The sequence below is a fragment of the Peromyscus maniculatus genome, chromosome 10, assembly GCF_049852395.1.
Source record: "Peromyscus maniculatus bairdii isolate BWxNUB_F1_BW_parent chromosome 10, HU_Pman_BW_mat_3.1, whole genome shotgun sequence".
NCBI lineage: Eukaryota > Metazoa > Chordata > Mammalia > Rodentia > Cricetidae > Peromyscus > Peromyscus maniculatus.
Genome location: NC_134861.1, coordinates 96822174 through 96829004, shown reverse-complemented (window position 1 = coordinate 96829004; position 6831 = coordinate 96822174). Strand labels below are relative to the sequence as shown.

At 44.2% G+C, this 6831-nt stretch overlaps 1 non-coding gene across 1 annotated transcript; it reads right to left on the bottom strand.

The window, feature by feature from the left end:
• On the bottom strand, positions 1-141 carry LOC121821044 (small nucleolar RNA SNORA76). The gene has a single exon (XR_006061746.2). It is a non-coding gene; the product is annotated as a small nucleolar RNA SNORA76 (small nucleolar RNA).
• Between the last annotated feature and the right edge of the window lie 6690 nt (positions 142-6831).

Genomic DNA, 6831 nt, shown 5'->3' with positions numbered 1-6831 from the left:
CAATGTCAGGCTCTTTTAAAAGGACCGCCCACGATAGCCAGGCCGCCCTAGTTAAGCTTGACCTAGTTATGTGCCACTGTGAAGCTAACCCTCAACCCTCAGCGCCACAGAGCAGGCACAATGGGAGCTCAAAGGCAGCGCATCCCCCCAAGATTTTACACTGTGTGTATCCACGAGTCTTTGTAAGTGCATGCATGTCTGTGTGTGCACACGTGTGCACAAGTGCACATGCGTGTAGGTGCTGTGGCATCTAGAAGTACACATCAGGAGAGTTCATCTATCACTCTCCACCTTGTTTTTGAGACAAGCGCTTCTGACTGAACTCGCCTGGCTCGCAAGCCCCAAGGCTTCTCCTACAAACACTTCCCTGGCCCTGGAGAGAAAAACTTGCCCTGCCTAGCCGGGATCTTTATGGGAGTGCTGAGCTTCCGAAGTCAGGCATCCATGCTTGCAGGGCAAGCACTCTCCCAGCTGAGCTACATCTTCGGCCCTGCCAAAGACTGCCTAATAAGGCTTCTCGGGCAGTGGATACGGGATTTTGTTTTGGTTTGAATAGGAGAAGTCCTCTTTCCCCCATAAGCTGAGATGTTTGGTCCCTTGGTCCCTAGCTGGTGTCACTGTCTCAGGAGGCTGTGAGATCATTGAGATGTGGAACTAGCTGACAGACGTAGATCAGCGGAATGGGCCCTGGAAGCTGTTCCCACCTTCAGTTCATCTGGTTTTCTCTGCCTCGGAGTCACTGTCAGAAGAGAGAGGCACTCTGCTACCTGCTCGCACTTGTAAGGACCTCTCCTATCGCGGGCTTCCCGGCTGGATCCCGATGATGCTGTGAGCCCAGATAAACCCTTCCTCCCTGTCAGCTTCTTCTGTCAGGTTGCCACAGCCGTGAGATACATAATGCAGAGCCACACTCTTAGGGGGAGTCATTTTTCAATTAGAACCGCTGAAATCAAATAGACTCTCCAGTGCCCGAGAGTCACGGATGGGGAAGGAAAGGAAGTCTGTTGTCATGGAAATGACACAAAACTTTAGCTGTTTTTGTCTTTCGTCCTTGCAACCTGATGACTTAAAGAATTGTTCATATGAAGTACTTGGTGGGGATCTCAGTACACAGTTAAGTTCCAGATAGAAATTGACTGTGCTGATGGTTAGTATGGTAAGGACCCGTCTCATCTGAGCACATGGCAGTGAGTCATTTGACCTTTGCGAACCTCGGGGTCTCTCTTGAGGGGATTTAAGATTAAGACAACTGGACCAGTGATGGTTCAGTGGGTAAGGGTGCTTGTCCTGTAACCTTGTAATCTGAGTTCAATCCCCAGAACCCACAAAAAAGTGGGGGGAGAGAATAGAACCCCCCAGACTCGTCTTCTGAACCCCCACCATATACCCACACAAACACACACAATAATAACAATAAAATAATAAATGAAAAATTTATTGAAGATCCAAACCATACATTTGCCAAGGACACAGCTCATGGAGTTGGTAGCCTTTGGGACAAGGAAGTGATTGGTGTATCAAGGAACTTGCTCACATGAAACAAATGAGAAATCATATATTGGGTGAAATAGGATCTTGCTGCCAGAAAAGGATTCAAGTTGTTGGTAAGAAAAAGCTGAGAAGAATATTGAGATATTGGACTGAAATTAGAGGCAAATGTGAGAGTATGTGCATATATATTATATACACAAATAGAAATAGTTGAGTGTGTGCTCATATGTGCATATTAATGTACGCTCTGGCAACTAAGAAAGCCTATATGTGATGGCATCCCCTGAGGGATATGTACACCAAACACCTGGATCCCAGTGTTCCAGTAAGAAGCAGATGTCCCTAGAGTAAGCTGATCCCAGGTATATAAAAAAATGAAACTCCAAGTGAGCCTACAATGACTTTCTATGTCAGAAAGAATGCAAGCAAAATTATGGGAACAGGTGAAGGAGCCACAGGAATCAGCATGGAGGTCTCCCATTGGCTAGACTCACAACAAGGTAGTAACCAATCGCAAAACATAATGAAAGAATAATCTAAAAAGATGAGGAAAGAGATAAACAAATGGAGAAGAGGGACAAGTTTTCATACTGATGATTAACTAGGAAAAAGAAAACCACCTTTGTGGATGCTGTTATAAAGGAGGCCAATGAAGACAGAAGCCGGCCACCAATGCCCAAGCCAGTAAGCCCAGACTGGGTAATGCTGTGCATGATTGATTGATACATAAAACACTGATTGGCCAGTAGCCAGGCAGGAAGTGTGGGTGGGACTAGTAGAGAAGAGAATTGAGAGAACAGGAAGGCGGAGAGGAGGAGACGCCAGCCTGCCATCCAGGGAGCATCATGTAAAGGCAGCAGGTAAAGCCACAGAACACGTGGCAACATTATAGATTAACAGAAATGGACTGAGTTAAGTGTAAGAGCTAGACATTGGTAGGCCTGAGCTAATGGCCGAGCAGTTTAAATAATGTAAATGTCTGTATGCTTATTTTATAAGTGGGCTACGGGACTGTCAGGGCTTTGCGGGACCCAGAGAGAAAAACTCTAGCTACAGGGTGAGGTACAAAGTATCAGCCACAACACTTCTTTTCCATATACACCCCAAATACTGACAGATACAAAGAGAAAACGGTGGCTTTATTGTGGTGAAACCCAGCAGAGAGCAAGTGACTGAGTCTGACAAGTTAAGCAGGAGGTGAGTGGGTTAGCTTTTCACCCACCCCATGACATAACGCCTGAGACAGACTTACAGACAGGAGGATTTGTTCCGCCTCGGGCCCTGGTTTCAGCATTTGCAATCCAAGGTCGACTAGCATCACTGGGCCTGACACAAAGCTAAATACCACAGCAAGGAGCACACTGGGGAGCAAAGCCAGTCACTCATGGTATCCAGGAGCAATGGGCAGCAGAGAGAAAGGGGCCCAGGACATGATATACCCTTCAAAGTCACACCCAACAGTGACCTTCCTCATCCAACTAGGCCATGCTTCCTCCAAGCCCATTCAGTACAAAACTCATCAATGAATTCATCCATTTGTGGAGTGGGTGAGCTCATGACTGAATCACTTCTTCCCAACACCACCAAGCTTTTGGCATGGGAGTCTCTGGGGCAATACCCCATGTTCAGCCCCCAACAGTTGATGAGTGCCCTCTGCCTTCCCATAAGATGTGTGGGACACAGCTGAGCGTCATTCTGGTGGTATCTGCATTGGCTGTATGGGCCTTGTGTCTGATTGTGAGAATACCTGGACAGTCCAGAGCTTGAGATCAGTCTCTTGAGTTTTGGTTTCTACTCTCAAAAAATGATCAAGCTCCCAAAAGGCAGATAAAGGGTAGGGATTGTTCATATGGAAGGAGTCTTAGGATATAAGACAGCTCTGTGCAACATGTTTTCCTGTTAGAATAGTGAATCAAAAGAGGGAAAGACACAGTAGGAAAATTGGTGGCTTGCTGTACCATCAGACACATTTATTTGTACAATTGTAGGTTGTTTTTAACCAAGAGTAGCGTTATATTTAGCTACACACTGGGCATATGTAGGTATGCTAGAACACCATTTCTTTAACTGATTCTTGTGAGGCTGGGAAATAGATAAATAATGCAGCAGACAAGGAGAGAAAGCATCGGGATGAGGTGGAGGATGAGGGGGATGCAGAGGGTCCAGCTGTTCTTATACACACATTCTGTTTGCTGAAATCGTCTCAACACAAGTTGACTGAAAGTGGAAAAATCTTAATTGAGAGACTGAAAACAGTTTGATGAGGACACACAAACAGAAACTCCTCGGAGACTGGACTGCCATTGGCAGCAGCTGAACGAGTCCTTCACTGCTGATGGCTCAACAGTGCACGGACAGACGTCCAGCCACAGGAAGTAACCGGGGCTAGAGTCCGTGGTCTGTGTTTACCTATGAACATAAACCTCTAACTTTGAGTCAAAATAGTGTGTCTGGTTCTGAAGGACAATGCAAAAATGTTAATTACTGTCTTTGGGAACACTGTTTTCATAGGAAGCCGTTTACAGACACCATCTGAAAACATATAAACCAGTGGCGTGGAACACACATAAGACATCCCCACACAAAACCATTCTGAAATGCAGACATAACAAGTGAAACCACCGTTAAAATACACACTCTGGGGCCGTTCTCTCCAACAGGAACATTTGTTGACGTACCCTGGGCTCTTTAGATGATCAGTCTTTTATATTTCATTTGTTGGCAACGATACAGTAGTAGTTGGATAACAATTTTTCAAAATTATATTAACTTATTAATTTACTCATTCATCCTTTCATTCAAGTTGTTAGTCATTACTAATATGTTTTGAAGGAAATAAAATTATACTACCCCCAAATCTGCCTTTCTGCCACCTTGGTTGCCTAAGGGGAGGGACCCCCTGCTCATCTAACTGTCCCTGCACCCAAGCCCCTCACTCATTGCAGCCTCACAGCTCACTGCACTTTGTTTAAGGCAGTGTGTAAGTGTCCAGCTCTGACTCACTGGACCTTCGTTTCCTCATTAAGGAACGCTGTGCTTCACCAGTTCCTTCTCATCTAGGACACACACTTTCCGGCTGTTTGCACATCTGGGGTAGAACTATGGATCTGACTTCTGGTCAAAGGTATATGGATGAGAAGACAAATGCATTCCTAGTTCTTGGCAGGAATTTTCTCCATCTTCCATGTTCTTTCTCTCTCTCTCTCTCTCTCTCTCTCTCTCTCTCTCTCTCTCTCTCTCTCTCTCTCTTCCTCCTCCTTTCCATTCCCCCATCTGTTTCTCTCACACACACATATATACATATACATATATATACACACGTATATAATCACTATCTCTCTATCTCTCCATGGACTGAAAGTGTATGTCCATTTAAAATTCACATATTGGGGTTTGGAAACTGTTAAGTCATGGCAGTAAATCAAGAATGAGATTGGTGTCTTCATAACGAGGACTCCAGAGGGCTCTCCCATCCTCTTTTGGGTCCAAAATAATCAATCTACATTCCCAATTTTGGGCTTCCAGCCTCCTCAGCTGAGGGAATACAGTTCTATTTATGAGCCACCCAGCCTCTGCGCCTCTGTGGAGCAGCCCCCACACACAAACATGCTGAAGGAGGTCCACGACAGAAGAAGACCCCTTCCGGCACCTGCAGGTGGTGGGACCAGACAAAAGACCCCTTCGGGCACCTGCAGGTGGTGGGACCAGAACAAGCAAATGCTCTTTTTATCTGCTGTTATTACCAGCACTTCATTGGAAAGATAGGTTAACGCCTAGTCAATAGGGATGCCATTTAAAAATGGTGTTCCCTCTTAGAGAAGAGCAGCTGATAACTGTGTGTGACATGTGTATGTTATTATTCTGCCCTTATAGTTTTCATTTCACTTGATCTTATTATATTATTGAAAGTCTCATCATAAACTGAAACAGATTTGGAGACATGCATGAAGGGACATGATTTAGGTAGACTTTGTAAGTGGTCCCTTGTCCTGTGAGGACGGAGTTTGTGAATATTTGACCAGAGTTAGGTTTTCATAAACATAATGAAGCATATGGCACACAGTCCCTCTCTTCCCCAACCCCTTTCAAAACCCCCGGTGATCCCAAGCAGCATGCGGAAATGTATTAACCCAAATCAGCTAAGACTGTCGTCTGTTTGCAGTCAGACTTTATCTCCTCTGATGCTGGAGTGGCCATGGGCACTTTTGTGGTACAGTGAGTGTGAACAGTGAAATGGGAAAACATTCAGTTTGAGCAGAATGTGTTTACATGGTTTACACTCATTTTATGTTTGCTGCCCCAGTGGAGAATCAGCTTCTAAAAATGTCTTCACCATCTCCATCAAGACACTGGCCACGGTGAAGCCGCGAGGACAGTCAGTTCAAGCCATGAGCACTCTGTGTGGCGCTTGAGGTGCCAACTCCACAGTAACTAATAAAAACAAGGTGCAAAGGTGTGGAGGCAGACCCGGCCTGCAAAAATACTTCTAACATCAGACATCCAAAATGCTGGGCTGCATTGGGTTCTCCTCCATGTCAAAACTCAGGCTCTCTCCTGTCAATCATATACTCAATAATACAGCACTTTAGTTGAATACTGGGCATCTTTTTGGTTTTCTTTATGAAAATTGCACAATAAAATTTAACAGCAAGGTTTCACAAGAAGTTCAGCAATACTTTTAAAACATTAAAAATATTACAAATATCTGGTTTAGCTTTAAACAAAACATGGTTTCTTTGCCATTCAAATATCTTTACTAGATATCTGCAAAGAAGTTAAAATAAAAATTAATTGAATATAAAATGAAAGCCATACGTATGAGACTGAGATAAATTGGAATTGTTATTGTCCTTTTCAGATCATACGAAAGGTAGCAATGCTCTGAGAGTCAGGGACAAATCTTTCCATGGCAGCAGCTAAGACACACACAGAGAAACCTTGTCTCGAAAAAAACAAAAAAAGAAAAAGAAAAACTGTGAACATTTTTTAATGATTCTTCCTCATTGTTTAGAATTTCAGACAAGCCTGCCTCTGCCTCCTGAGTGCTGGGATTAAAGGCGTGCACCACCACCGAGTACAGGTGGATCTTTGTGCATTCGAGGCCAGCCTGGTCTACAGAGCGAGATCCAGGAAAGGCACAAAACTACACAGAGAAACCCTGCCTCAAAAAACAAAAAAAAGAAAAAAGAAAAGAAAAGAAAAAGAAAAAGAAAAAGGAAATGTTCACAGTTTTTCTCTTTACTGATTTGGCATCAGCAAAACTATAGCAAGAAGCCAATATAAAAAGGACAGCAACACCTAACAGGGTAATTATGATATAAAGTATCTCAGGTCGACCAC